At 43.4% G+C, this 12,507-nt stretch overlaps 2 non-coding genes across 2 annotated transcripts; both read right to left on the minus strand.

Moving 5' to 3' along the window:
- Positions 1–829: 829 nt before the first annotated feature.
- On the minus strand, positions 830–911 carry TRNAS-AGA (transfer RNA serine (anticodon AGA)). Its single transcript has one exon. It is a non-coding gene; the product is annotated as a tRNA-Ser (tRNA).
- Positions 912–2,410: 1,499 nt separating this feature from the next.
- Positions 2,411–2,482, minus strand: TRNAH-GUG (transfer RNA histidin (anticodon GUG)). Its single transcript has one exon. It is a non-coding gene; the product is annotated as a tRNA-His (tRNA).
- Positions 2,483–12,507: the final 10,025 nt, after the last annotated feature.

Below are 12,507 nucleotides of genomic sequence, written 5' to 3' on the forward strand. Positions count from 1 at the left end.
AGAAAAAAACCTATGACAGAGCGTTCTCAGGAGCTGCCCCCAGGATTTGGAATTCATTGCCTCCAAGCATTAGGAAGATTCCTAATACCTCAAAATTTAAGCGAGAAGTGAAGAGCTTCTTAATGAGTAAATACCTTATATAGACAAGGTTATGTCTCACTATGAGATCGAATGCTAGCAGAAAGGGAAGGACTGCCGTGAATTAGATGAAAGATAATGATGGTCTGATACTGTCGACTTTCCTTTTGTAACTAAACTGTATACCAATTGCTACCTCTTGTCAAAACTAATTCATACAACTATCTCACATCCTGAAACTATATAACCGCTACCTCATAGGTATGACAAAAAGGACAAATGACATAACCTCATGTTGTAAAGTTAATTTGGATTATAATCGACGAACCTGAGTGGAATGTAGTTACTTAAGCACTCACTATAGCCATATAACTATCTACCTCATATCTATTTGTTTGTTTAATGGTTATCTTCTTGTTAATATTTAAACTACTTTTATGTGAAGCGCTCTGATACCCACGGGTCTTGTTCGCGCTATATAAAACTTTAAATAAATAAATAAATAAATAAATAAATAAGTTTCAAGTGCATGCACAGGTATGACCGAGAGAGCCAGGGTATAATAATTTGAAGCGTTTGCACCAGCGCTAATGAAGGACGAGAGTTATAGCAAAGATATGAAAGGGGAAGCGATAATAAATATGTGATATGGCAATAGTGACACCAAAATAAGCCACCTATTTATAAAACTGACATGGAAGAAATACTAAAGGTTAACTTCTGAAATTGTAGCCGATGTTAAAAAGAATCTCGTTGTCAGCAGGATTCGAACCTGCGCGGGAAGACCCCAATGGATTTCTAGTCCATCGCCTTAACCACTCGGCCACAACAACTAACTGTAAGGCGAGTGCACATAATCTATATGCAAGTTTTCAAGGTGTCCCACAGCAAATTCCTGATATTCTGCAATGCACTTTTTAAAAATAATGTTTTTTTCAGCAGGCACATTCTCTCCTAAAAACAAAAATTGCATGCGTATATCTCTACTTTGGAATACCATAGGCTTGCATGCATACTCTCATGGGTCACTCAAGTTTATTGGACCCTATTGCACTCTGTTTTCGTGCTGCTTTTAGTATATGGCCCATATTACAGAAGTCTACCATCTTTGACTATTTGAGGCTCCTTTGTAAGTGCTTTATATTTTTTCCTTGAAGAGCTATATAATAAAGGGGTCCGGGAAAGATTGCATTTATGGAAGATAAAAGAAGGCCCACTTGTCTCACCAAATGCTGTAGAGAAACCTGATGTTTTACTCATGTTATCCTTAGTTCGTTTTTGTTAGACCTTGCATTCTTAAGGTGGTCCCAACCCCACCTTTTTGCTTTTCACCTCCGCATTTTGCTGTATCTTTTTGTTGGCCTTAGGACTCTGATCACTTTGTCGCTACTAATCAGTGCTGAAGTGCACGTGCTTCTTCCCTAATCATGTGTATAATTGGAGTATACCTGACTGACAGATTTAATTTACTTGAAACCCCCTTGTAAAGTGGTATACCATATACCCAGGGACTGATTGTGCCGCCCAAAGAAATAGCATTTCAAACCTGTCTCAAGCCTGCTACTGCAGTGCCTGTGCTGCAGTGTACTGCCACTTCGACTTGGCATTTAAAACTACTTGCCAAGCCTTAAACTCCAATTTTATTACATATCAGTAACCCCTAAGGTAGGCCCTAGGTAGTCCTAGGGGCATCATGCTATGTAAGTAAAAGGTAAGACATGTACTGTGGTAGTTTGTATGTCCTAGTAGTATCAAACAGTCTATTACATTTTTCACTACTGTGAGGTCTGCCCCTCCCATAGGTTAGCATTGGGTATTCCCTTATACTTTTGGGGGGGTAATTCCATATCAGAGAGGAGAAGCTTTATTTATTTATTGATAAATCCTATCTACTGGTGAGGTTGGATTTAATCTTACTATTGTATGAATGCCATTTTTAGAGAGTGAGCATTTCTCTGCACTTACTGCTCTATTTGCATGAAAACCTGTCTTCAATTGACGTCTGGATTGGGCTGCGAGACAGCTACATATGTGCATTCCCTGTAGACAGCCACAACACAGGTCACTCAACTGCAACTGCATTCATCTGCATTCTGATTGGCCTGGGGGAGAGCTCCGCTCCCCTTACCGCAAATATGTTCAAGAACGATAATTTATGTCAGTAAGTACAGTATACCTACATCTTATAATCATGTGTGTTTAAATAATTTGTCCTTAGATCGTTTAAATATTGAAAAGGATCTGTTTTTAATAGACATTTTACAAAAACAACTGGTACATTTGGGAATTCTGTAAAGGAAAAACCCAACTGCCGTGACATTGCCAACCACAATGCCATGACTCGGATTCGAACCGAGGTTGCTGCGGCCACAACGCAGAGTACTAACCACTATACGATCACGGCAAGCTACTTGGGCTCAATAACGTACGGTGACATGGAGAAATTATAATTCGGAACACTCAGGGCTACTCCTGTGATAGGGTGAATGTGTTCATTGCTTCCTCATTCCATATACAAAGGCTTTATCTCCTCAGTGGTTGATAGGCTGAAACCGTTTCCTGGCCGCCTGCTTGTAAACTGGCAGGAGTCAAAGATCACACATACACTGGTGGGCCTGTGATGTGACACCAATGCAGAGAAACACACCTGGCGCAGATATTCTATTCTGTTTATTAGACCTGCATCTCCCCTGTACCCCCTCAAGCCATCTGTATGTGAAGCAAGAAAGAGTTAAGGAACGGTCCATCTACACTTTTATAGGGAGGATGCTGCTGTGAGCTCCTCCCAGCTAATCACACAAACAGCAGTAAAGCAAGATGACTACACAGTTAGGGGGGACTGCATGGTTAGGTTTTTGAGGAATTATTGAAACTGACCTCAGTGACCCATAATCAGAGCTGTAGCTAGTGACTGCATGCCTAATTATGATGAAGCAAGCACCATGGCTCATAGGGGCCCCACAACACACTTTTCTTAGCTCATTGAATTAAAGTATAAACCTCTGCCATGTGTGAGTGGTAAAGGCTTGTTAATTTTGTTGCTTTTCAAATTCACGTCTGACAACAAGACGAAGGAACATTGGGGCATCAGACGCTTTGGAAAGTAGCCACCAACCGCAGAGAAAGAGAGAAAGAGGGAAAAGACAGTATGAGGTGTGGAGAAAACAGCAGCAGGTACAAGGAGCTCAAATGAGATTAATGGCGCCTAAATAGAGCACGTAAAGGAACAGTTACAAATCTGAGAAAAGGGAAAGAAAAGACTAGGAAAAAACACAGAAAGAGCTTGTAGATGAAATTCTCTTCCAGGAACAGCAGGTTAAGAGAAATTACACAGGGAGCAGTTAAGCTTGTAACACGGGGGAGAATAGAAAAGAAAATGCAGTTTTATGAAGTGTGTTTGCCTAATCCAGCTAGCACTTTTATTTTATTTCTCTATTTGCTTCTTTTATTGGTAAAGTAAGTTTCAAGTGCATGCATAGGTATGACCGAGAGAGCCAGGGTATAATAATTTGAAGCGTTTGCACCAGCGCTAATGAAGGACGAGAGTTATAGCAAAGATATGAAAGGGGGAGCGATAATAAATATGTGATATGGCAATATTGACACCAAAATAAGCCACCTATTTATAAAACTGACATGGAAGAAATACTAAAAGTTAACTTCTGAAATTGTAGCCGATGTTAAAAAGATTCTCGTTGTTGGCAGGATTCGAACCTGCGCAGGGAGACCCCAATGTATTTCTAGTCCATTGCCTTAACCACTCGGCAACAACAACTGACTGTAAGGTGTGTGCACATAATCTGTATGCAAGTTTTCAAGGTGTCCCACAGCAAATTCCTGATATTCTGCAATGCACTTTTTAAAAATAATGTTTTTTTCAGCAGGCACATTCTCTCCTAAAAGCAAAAATTGCATGCGTATATCTCTAGTTTGGAATACCATAGGCTTGCATGCATACTCTCATGGGTCACTCAAGTTTTTTGGACCCTATTGCACTCTGTTTTCGTGCTGCTTTTAGTATATGGCCCATATTACAGAAGTCTACCATCTTTGAGCATTTGAGGCTCCTTTGTAAGTGCTTTATATTTTTTCCTTGAAGAGCTATATAATAAAGGGGTTTGGGAAAGATTGCATTTATGGAAGATAAAAGAAGGCCCACTTGTCTCACCAAATGCTGTAGAGAAACCTGATGTTTTACTCATGTTATCCTTAGTTCATTTTTGAAAGACCTTGCATTCTTAAGGTGGTCCCAACCCCACCTTATTGCTTTTCACGTCCGCATTTTGCTGTATCTTTTTGTTGGCCTTAGGACTCTGATCACTTTATCGCTACTAATCAGTGCTGAAGTGCACGTGCTTCTTCCCTAATCATGTGTATAATTGGAGTATACCTGACTGACAGATTTAATTTACTTGAAAGCCCCTTGTAAAGTGGTATACCATATACCCAGGGACTGATTGTGCCACCCAAAGAAATAGCATTTCAAACCTGTCTCAAGCCTGCTACTGCAGTGCCTGTGCTGCAGTGTACTGCCACTTCGACTTGGCATTTAAAACTACTTGCCAAGCCTTAAACTCCAATTTTATTACATATCAGTAACCCCTAAGGTAGGCCCTAGGTAGTCCTAGGGGAATCATGCTATGTAAGTAAAAGGTAAGACATGTACTGTGGTAGTTTGTATGTCCTAGTAGTATCAAACAGTCTATTACATTTTTCACTACTGTGAGGTCTGCCCCTCTCATAGGTTAGCATTGGGTATTCCCTTATACTTTTTGGGGGATAATTCCATATCAGAGAGGAGAAGCTTTATTTATTTATTGATAAATCCTATCTACTGGTGAGGTTGGATTTAATCTTACTATTGTATAAATGCCATTTTTAGAGAGTGAGCATTTCTCTGCACTTACTGCTCTATTTGCATTGAAACCTGTGTTCAATTGACGTCTGGATTGGGCTGCGAGACAGTTACATATGTGCATTCCCTGTAGACAGCCATAACACAGGTCACTCAACTGCAACTGCATTCATCTGCATTCTGATTGGCATGGGGGAGAGCTCTGCTCCCCTTAACGCAAATATGTTCAAGAACGATAATTTATGTCAGTAAGTACAGTATACCTACATCTTATAATCATGTGTGTTTGAATAATTTGTCGTTAGATTGTTTAAATATTGAAAAGGATCTGTTTTTAATAGACATTTTACAAAAACAACTGGTACATTTGGGAATTCTGTAAAGGAAAAACCCAACTGCCGTGACATTGCCAACCACAATGCAGTGACTCGGATTCCAACCGAGGTTGCTGCGGCCACAACGCAGAGTACTAACCACTATACGATCACAGCGAGCTGCTTGGGCTCGATAACGTACAGTGACATGAAGAAATTATAATTCGGAACACTCAGGGCTACTCCTGTGATAGGCTGAATGTGTTCATTGCTTCCTCATTCCTTATACAAAGGCTTTATCTCCTCAGTGGTTGATAGGCTGAAACCGTTTCCTGGCCGCCTGCTTGTGAACTGACAGGAGTCAAAGATCACACACACACTGGTGGGCCTGTGATGGGACACCAATGCAGAGAAACACACCTGGCGCAGATATTCTATTCTGTTTATTAGACCTGCATCTCCCCTGTACCTCCTCAAGCCATCTGTATGTGAAGCAAGAAAGAGTTAAGGAACGGTCCATCTACACTTTTATTGGGAGGATGCTGCCGCGAGCTCCTCCCAGCTAATCACACAAACAGCAGTAAAGCAAGATAACTACACAGTTAGGGGGGACTGCATGGTTAGGTTTTTGAGGAATTATTGAAACTGACCTCAGTGACCCATAATCAGAGCTGTGGCTAATGACTGCATGCCTAATTATGATGAAGCAAGCACCATGGCTCGTAGGGGCCCCACAACACACTTTTCTTAGCTCATTGAATTAAAGTATAAACTTCTGCCATGTGTGAGTGGTAAAGGCTTGTTAATTTTGTTGCTTTTCAAATTCACGTCTGACAACAAGACGAAGGAACATTGGGGCATCAGACGCTTTGGAAAGTAGCCACCAACCGCAGAGAAAGAGAGAAAGAGGGAAAAGACAGTATGAGGTGTGGAGAAAACAGCAGCAGGTACAAGGAGCTCAAATGAGATTAATGGCGCCTAAATAGAGCATGTAAAGGAACAGTTACAAATCTAAGAAAAGGGAAAGAAAAGACTAGGAAAAAACACAGAAAGAGCTTGTAGATGAAATTCTCTTCCAGGAACAGCAGGTTAAGAGAAATTACACAGGGAGCAGTTAAGCTTGTAACACTGGGGAGAATAGAAAAGAAAATGCAGTTTTATGAAGTGTGTTTGCCTAATCCAGCTAGCACTTTTATTTTATTTCTCTATTTGCTTCTTTTATTGGTAAAGTAAGTTTCAAGTGCATGCACAGGTATGACCGAGAGAGCCAGGGTATAATAATTTGAAGCGTTTGCACCAGCGCTAATGAAGGATGAGAGTTATAGCAAAGATATGAAAGGGGGAGCGATAATAAATATGTGATATGGCAATAGTGACACCAAAATAAGCCACCTATTTATAAAACTGACATGGAAGAAATACTAAAGGTTAACTTCTGAAATTGTAGCCGATGTTAAAAAGATTCTCGTTGTCGGCAGGATTCGAACCTGCGCGGGGAGACCCCAAAGGATTTCTAGTCCATCGACTTACCACTCGGCCACAACAACTGACTTCAAGGCGTGTGCACATAAACTGTCTGCAAGTTTTCAAGGTGTCCCACAGCAAATTCCTGATATTCTGCAATGCACTTTTTAAAAATAATGTTTTTTTCAGCAGGCACATTCTCTCCTAAAAACAAAAATTGCATGCGTATATCTCTAGTTTGGAATACCATAGGCTTGCATGCATACTCTCATGGGTCACTCAAGTTTTTTGGACCCTATGGCACTCTGTTTTCGTGCTGCTTTTAGTACATGGCCCATATTACAGAAGTCTACCATCTTTGAGTATTTGAGGCTCCTTTGTAAGTGCTTTATATTTTTTCCTTGAAGAGCTATATAATAAAGGGGTCCGGGAAAGATTGCATTTATGGAAGATTAAAGAAGGCCCACTTGTCTCACCAAATGCTGTAGAGAAACCTGATGTTTTACTCATGTTATCCTTAGTTCGTTTTTGTTAGACCTTGCATTCTTAAGGTGGTCCCAACCCCACCTTATTGCTTTTCACCTCCGCATTTTGCTGTATCTTTTTGTTGGCCTTAGGACTCTGATCACTTTATCGCTACTAATCAGTGCTGAGGGTGCACGTGCTTCTTCCCTAATCATGTGTATAATTGGAGTATACCTGACTGACAGATTTAATTTACTTGAAAGCCCCTTGTAAAGTGGTATACCATATACCCAGGGACTGATTGTGCCGCCCAAAGAAATAGCATTTCAAACCTGTCTCAAGCCTGCTACTGCAGTGCCTGTGCTGCAGTGTACTGCCACTTCGACTTGGCATTTAAAACTACTTGCCAAGCCTTAAACTCCAATTTTATTACATATCAGTAACCCCTAAGGTAGGCCCTAGGTGGTCCTAGGGGCATCATGCTATGTAAGTAAAAGGTAAGACATGTACTGTGGTAGTTTGTATGTCCTAGTAGTATCAAACAGTCTATTACATTTTTCACTACTGTGAGGTCTGCCCCTTTCATAGGTTAAACAACAAGGGGTGGTGATGGACAGAGTTTCTGAATTAAGCAGAATACTCTCACCCAGTCAAGAGATCAGGGCTAGATTCAACACCGTTTTTTAGCTCACTGCACCATCCCAGCTTAGAACCTGGCTGTATGCAAATTAGTCTGTTCCTGTCCCAGTGCATGATGGGAACAGGGCAAACTAAACTACAAAGCCAATTCTTTCACTGGGAAGGAAACAAGCTTCCGGGGACCGGTTTCTGGCATTACAGCCGTCTTCGGCCCGGCTTGCTTGAATCCTGATGGTGCAATGAGCAAGGGACTCACATCCGAGTATACCCTTCCACGCTTATGGTGGACAAAATAATTGAACAACAAGGGGTGGTGATGGACAGAGTTTCTGAATTAAGCAGAATACTCTCACCCAGTCAAGAGATCAGGGCTAGATCCAACACCGTTTTTTAGCTCACTGCACCATCCCAGCTTAGAACCCTGCTGTATGCAAATTAGTCTGTTCCTGTCCCAGTGCATGATGGGAACAGGGCAAACTAAACTACAAAGCCAATTCTTTCACTGGGAAGGAAACAAGCTTCCGGGGACCGGTTTCTGGCATTACAGCCGTCTTCGGCCCGGCTTGCTTGAATCCTGATGGTGCAATGAGCAAGGGACTCACATCTGAGTATACCCTTCCACGCTTATGGTGGACAAAATAATTAAACAACAAGGGGTGGTGATGGACAGAGTTTCTGAATTAAGCAGAATACTCTCACCCAGTCAAGAGATCAGGGCTAGATCCAACACCGTTTTTTAGCTCACTGCACCATCCCAGCTTAGAACCTGGCTGTATCCAAATTAGTCTGTTCCTGTCCCAGTGCATGATGGGAACAGGGCAAACTAAACTACAAAGCCATTCTTTCACTGGGAAGGAAACAAGCTTCCGGGGACCGGTTTCTGGCATTACAGCCGTCTTCGGCCCGGCTTGCTTGAATCCTGATGGTGCAATGAGCAAGGGACTCACATCTGAGTATACCCTTCCACGCTTATGGTGGACAAAATAATTGAACAACAAGGGGTGGTGATGGACAGAGTTTCTGAATTAAGCAGAATACTCTCACCCAGTCAAGAGATCAGGGCTAGATCCAACACCGTTTTTTAGCTCACTGCACCATCCCAGCTTAGAACCTGGCTGTATGCAAATTAGTCTGTTCCTGTCCCAGTGCATGATGGGAACAGGGCAAACTAAACTACAAAGCCAATTCTTTCACTGGGAAGGAAACAAGTTTCCGGGGACCGGTTTCTGGCATTACAGCCGTCTTCGGCCCGGCTTGCTTGAATCCTGATGGTGCAATGAGCAAGGGACTCACATCTGAGTATACCCTTCCACGCTTATGGTGGACAAAATAATTAAACAACAAGGGGTGGTGATGGACAGAGTTTCTGAATTAAGCAGAATACTCTCACCCAGTCAAGAGATCAGGGCTAGATCCAACACCGTTTTTTAGCTCACTGCACCATCCCAGCTTAGAACCTGGCTGTATGCAAATTAGTCTGTTCCTGTCCCAGTGCATGATGGGATCAGGGCAAACTAAACTACAAAGCCAATTCTTTCACTGGGAAGGAAACAAGCTTCCGGGGTCCGGTTTCTGGCATTACAGCCATCTTCGGCCCGGCTTGCTTGAATCCTGATGGTGCAATGAGCAAGGGACTCACATCTGAGTATACCCTTCCACGCTTATGGTGGACAAAATAATTAAACAACAAGGGGTGGTGATGGACAGAGTTTCTGAATTAAGCAGAATACTCTCACCCAGTCAAGAGATTAGGGCTAGATCCAACACCGTTTTTTAGCTCACTGCACCATCCCAGCTTAGAACCTGGCTGTATGCAAATTAGTCTGTTCCTGTCCCAGTGCATGATGGGAACAGGGCAAACTAAACTACAAAGCCAATTCTTTCACTGGGAAGGAAACAAGCTTCCGGGGACTGGTTTCTGGCATTACAGCCGTCTTTGGCCCGGCTTGCTTGAATCCTGATGGTGCAATGAGCAAGGGACTCACATCTGAGTATACCCTTCCACGCTTATGGTGGACAAAATAATTAAACAACAAGGGGTGGTGATGGACAGAGTTTCTGAATTAAGCAGAATACTCTCACCCAGTCAAGAGATCAGGGCTAGATCTAACACCGTTTTTTAGCTCACTGCACCATCCCAGCTTAGAACCTGGCTGTATGCAAATTAGTGTGTTCCTGTCCCAGTGCATGATGAGAACAGGGCAAACTAAACTACAAAGCCAATTCTTTCACTGGGAAGGAAACAAGCTTCCGGGGACCGGTTTCTGGCACTACAGCCGTCTTCGGCCCGGCTTGCTTGAATCCTGATGGTGCAATGAGCAAGGGACTCACATCTGAGTATACCCTTCCACGCTTATGGTGGACAAAATAATTAAACAACAAGGGGTGGTGATGGACAGAGTTTCTGAATTAAGCAGAATACTCTCACCCAGTCAAGATATCAGGGCTAGATCCAACACCGTTTTTTAGCTCACTGCACCATCCCAGCTTAGAACCTGGCTGTATGCAAATTAGTCTGTTCCTGTCCCAGTGCATGATGGGAACAGGGCAAACTAAACTACAAAGCCAATTCTTTCACTGGGAAGGAAACAAGCTTCCGGGGACCGGTTTCTGGCATTACAGCCGTCTTCGGCCCGGCTTGCTTGAATCCTGATGGTGCAATGAGCAAGGGACTCACATCTGAGTATACCCTTCCACGCAATGCCAGAAACTGGTCCCCGGTAGCTTGTCTCCTTTCCAGCCAGGTTCTGAGCTGGGATGGTGCAGTGAGATAAATAACGGTGATGGATCAAGCCCTGATCTTTGGACTGGGTAAGAGTGGTCTGCTTAATTCAGACACTCTGTTCATCACCACCCCCTTTCTGAATCGTTTTTGGCCACTATAGGTGTGGCGGGGTATACTCAGACATGAGTCCCTTTCTCACTGCACCATCAGGATTCAAGCAAGCCGGGCCGAAGACGGCTGAAATGCCAGAAACCGGTCCCCGGTAGCTTGTCTCCTTTCTGGTGAAGAATTGGCTTGGTAGTTTAGTCTGCCCTGTTCCCATGATGCACTGGGCCAGGGACAGACTGATTTGCATATAGCCAGGTTCTGAGCTGGGATGGTGCAGTGAGATAAATAACGGTGATGGATCAAGCCCTGATCTTTGGACTGGGTAAGAGTGGTCTGCTTAATTCAGACACTCTGTTCATCACCACCCCCTTTCTGAATCGTTTTTGGCCACTATAGGTGTGGCGGGGTATACTCAGACATGAGTCCCTTTCTCACTGCACCATCAGGATTCAAGCAAGCCGGGCCGAAGACGGCTGAAATGCCAGAAACCGGTCCCCGGTAGCTTGTCTCCTTTCTGGTGAAGAATTGGCTTGGTAGTTTAGTCTGCCCTGTTCCCATGATGCACTGGGCCAGGGACAGACTGATTTGCATATAGCCAGGTTCTGAGCTGGGATGGTGCAGTGAGATAAATAACGGTGATGGATCAAGCCCTGATCTTTGGACTGGGTAAGAGTGGTCTGCTTAATTCAGACACTCTGTTCATCACCACCCCCTTTCTGAATCGTTTTTGGCCACTATAGGTGTGGCGGGGTATACTCAGACATGAGTCCCTTTCTCACTGCACCATAAGGATTCAAGCAAGCCGGGCCGAAGACGGCTGAAATGCCAGAAACCGGTCCCCGGTAGCTTGTCTCCTTTCTGGTGAAGAATTGGCTTGGTAGTTTAGTCTGCCCTGTTCCCATGATGCACTGGGCCAGGGACAGACTGATTTGCATATAGCCAGGTTCTGAGCTGGGATGGTGCAGTGAGATAAATAACGGTGATGGATCAAGCCCTGATCTTTGGACTGGGTAAGAGTGGTCTGCTTAATTCAGACACTCTGTTCATCACCACCCCCTTTCTGAATCGTTTTTGGCCACTATAGGTGTGGCGGGGTATACTCAGACATGAGTCCCTTTCTCACTGCACCATCAGGATTCAAGCAAGCCGGGCCGAAGACGGCTGAAATGCCAGAAACCGGTCCCCGGTAGCTTGTCTCCTTTCTGGTAAAGAATTGGCTTGGTAGTTTAGTCTGCCCTGTTCCCATGATGCACTGGGCCAGGGACAGACTGATTTGCATATAGCCAGGTTCTGAGCTGGGATGGTGCAGTGAGATAAATAACGGTGATGGATCAAGCCCTGATCTTTGGACTGGGTAAGAGTGGTCTGCTTAATTCAGACACTCTGTTCATCACCACCCCCTTTCTGAATCCCTCTCATAGGTTAGCATTGGGTATTCCCTTATACTTTTTGGGGGGTAATTCCATATCAGAGAGGAGAAGCTTTATTTATTTATTGATAAATCCTATCTACTGGTGAGGTTGGATTTAATCTTACTATTGTATAAATGCCATTTTCAGAGAGTGAGCATTTCTCTGCACTTACTGCTCTATTTGCATGAAAACCTGTCTTCAATTGACGTCTGGATTGGGCTGAGAGACAGCTACATATGTGCATTCCCTGTAGACAGCCACAACACAGGTCACTCAACTGCAACTGCATTCATCTGCATTCTGATTGGCCTGGGGAGTGCTCCGCTCCCCTTACCGCAAATATGTTCAAGAACGATAATATATGTCAGTAAGTACAGTATACCTACATCTTATAATCATGTGTGTTTAAATAATTTGTCGTTAGATCGTTTAAATATTGAAAAGGAT

Source organism: Lissotriton vulgaris, chromosome 1_1 (assembly GCF_964263255.1).
Source record: "Lissotriton vulgaris chromosome 1_1, aLisVul1.2, whole genome shotgun sequence".
In the NCBI taxonomy this organism is placed as follows: domain Eukaryota; kingdom Metazoa; phylum Chordata; class Amphibia; order Caudata; family Salamandridae; genus Lissotriton; species Lissotriton vulgaris.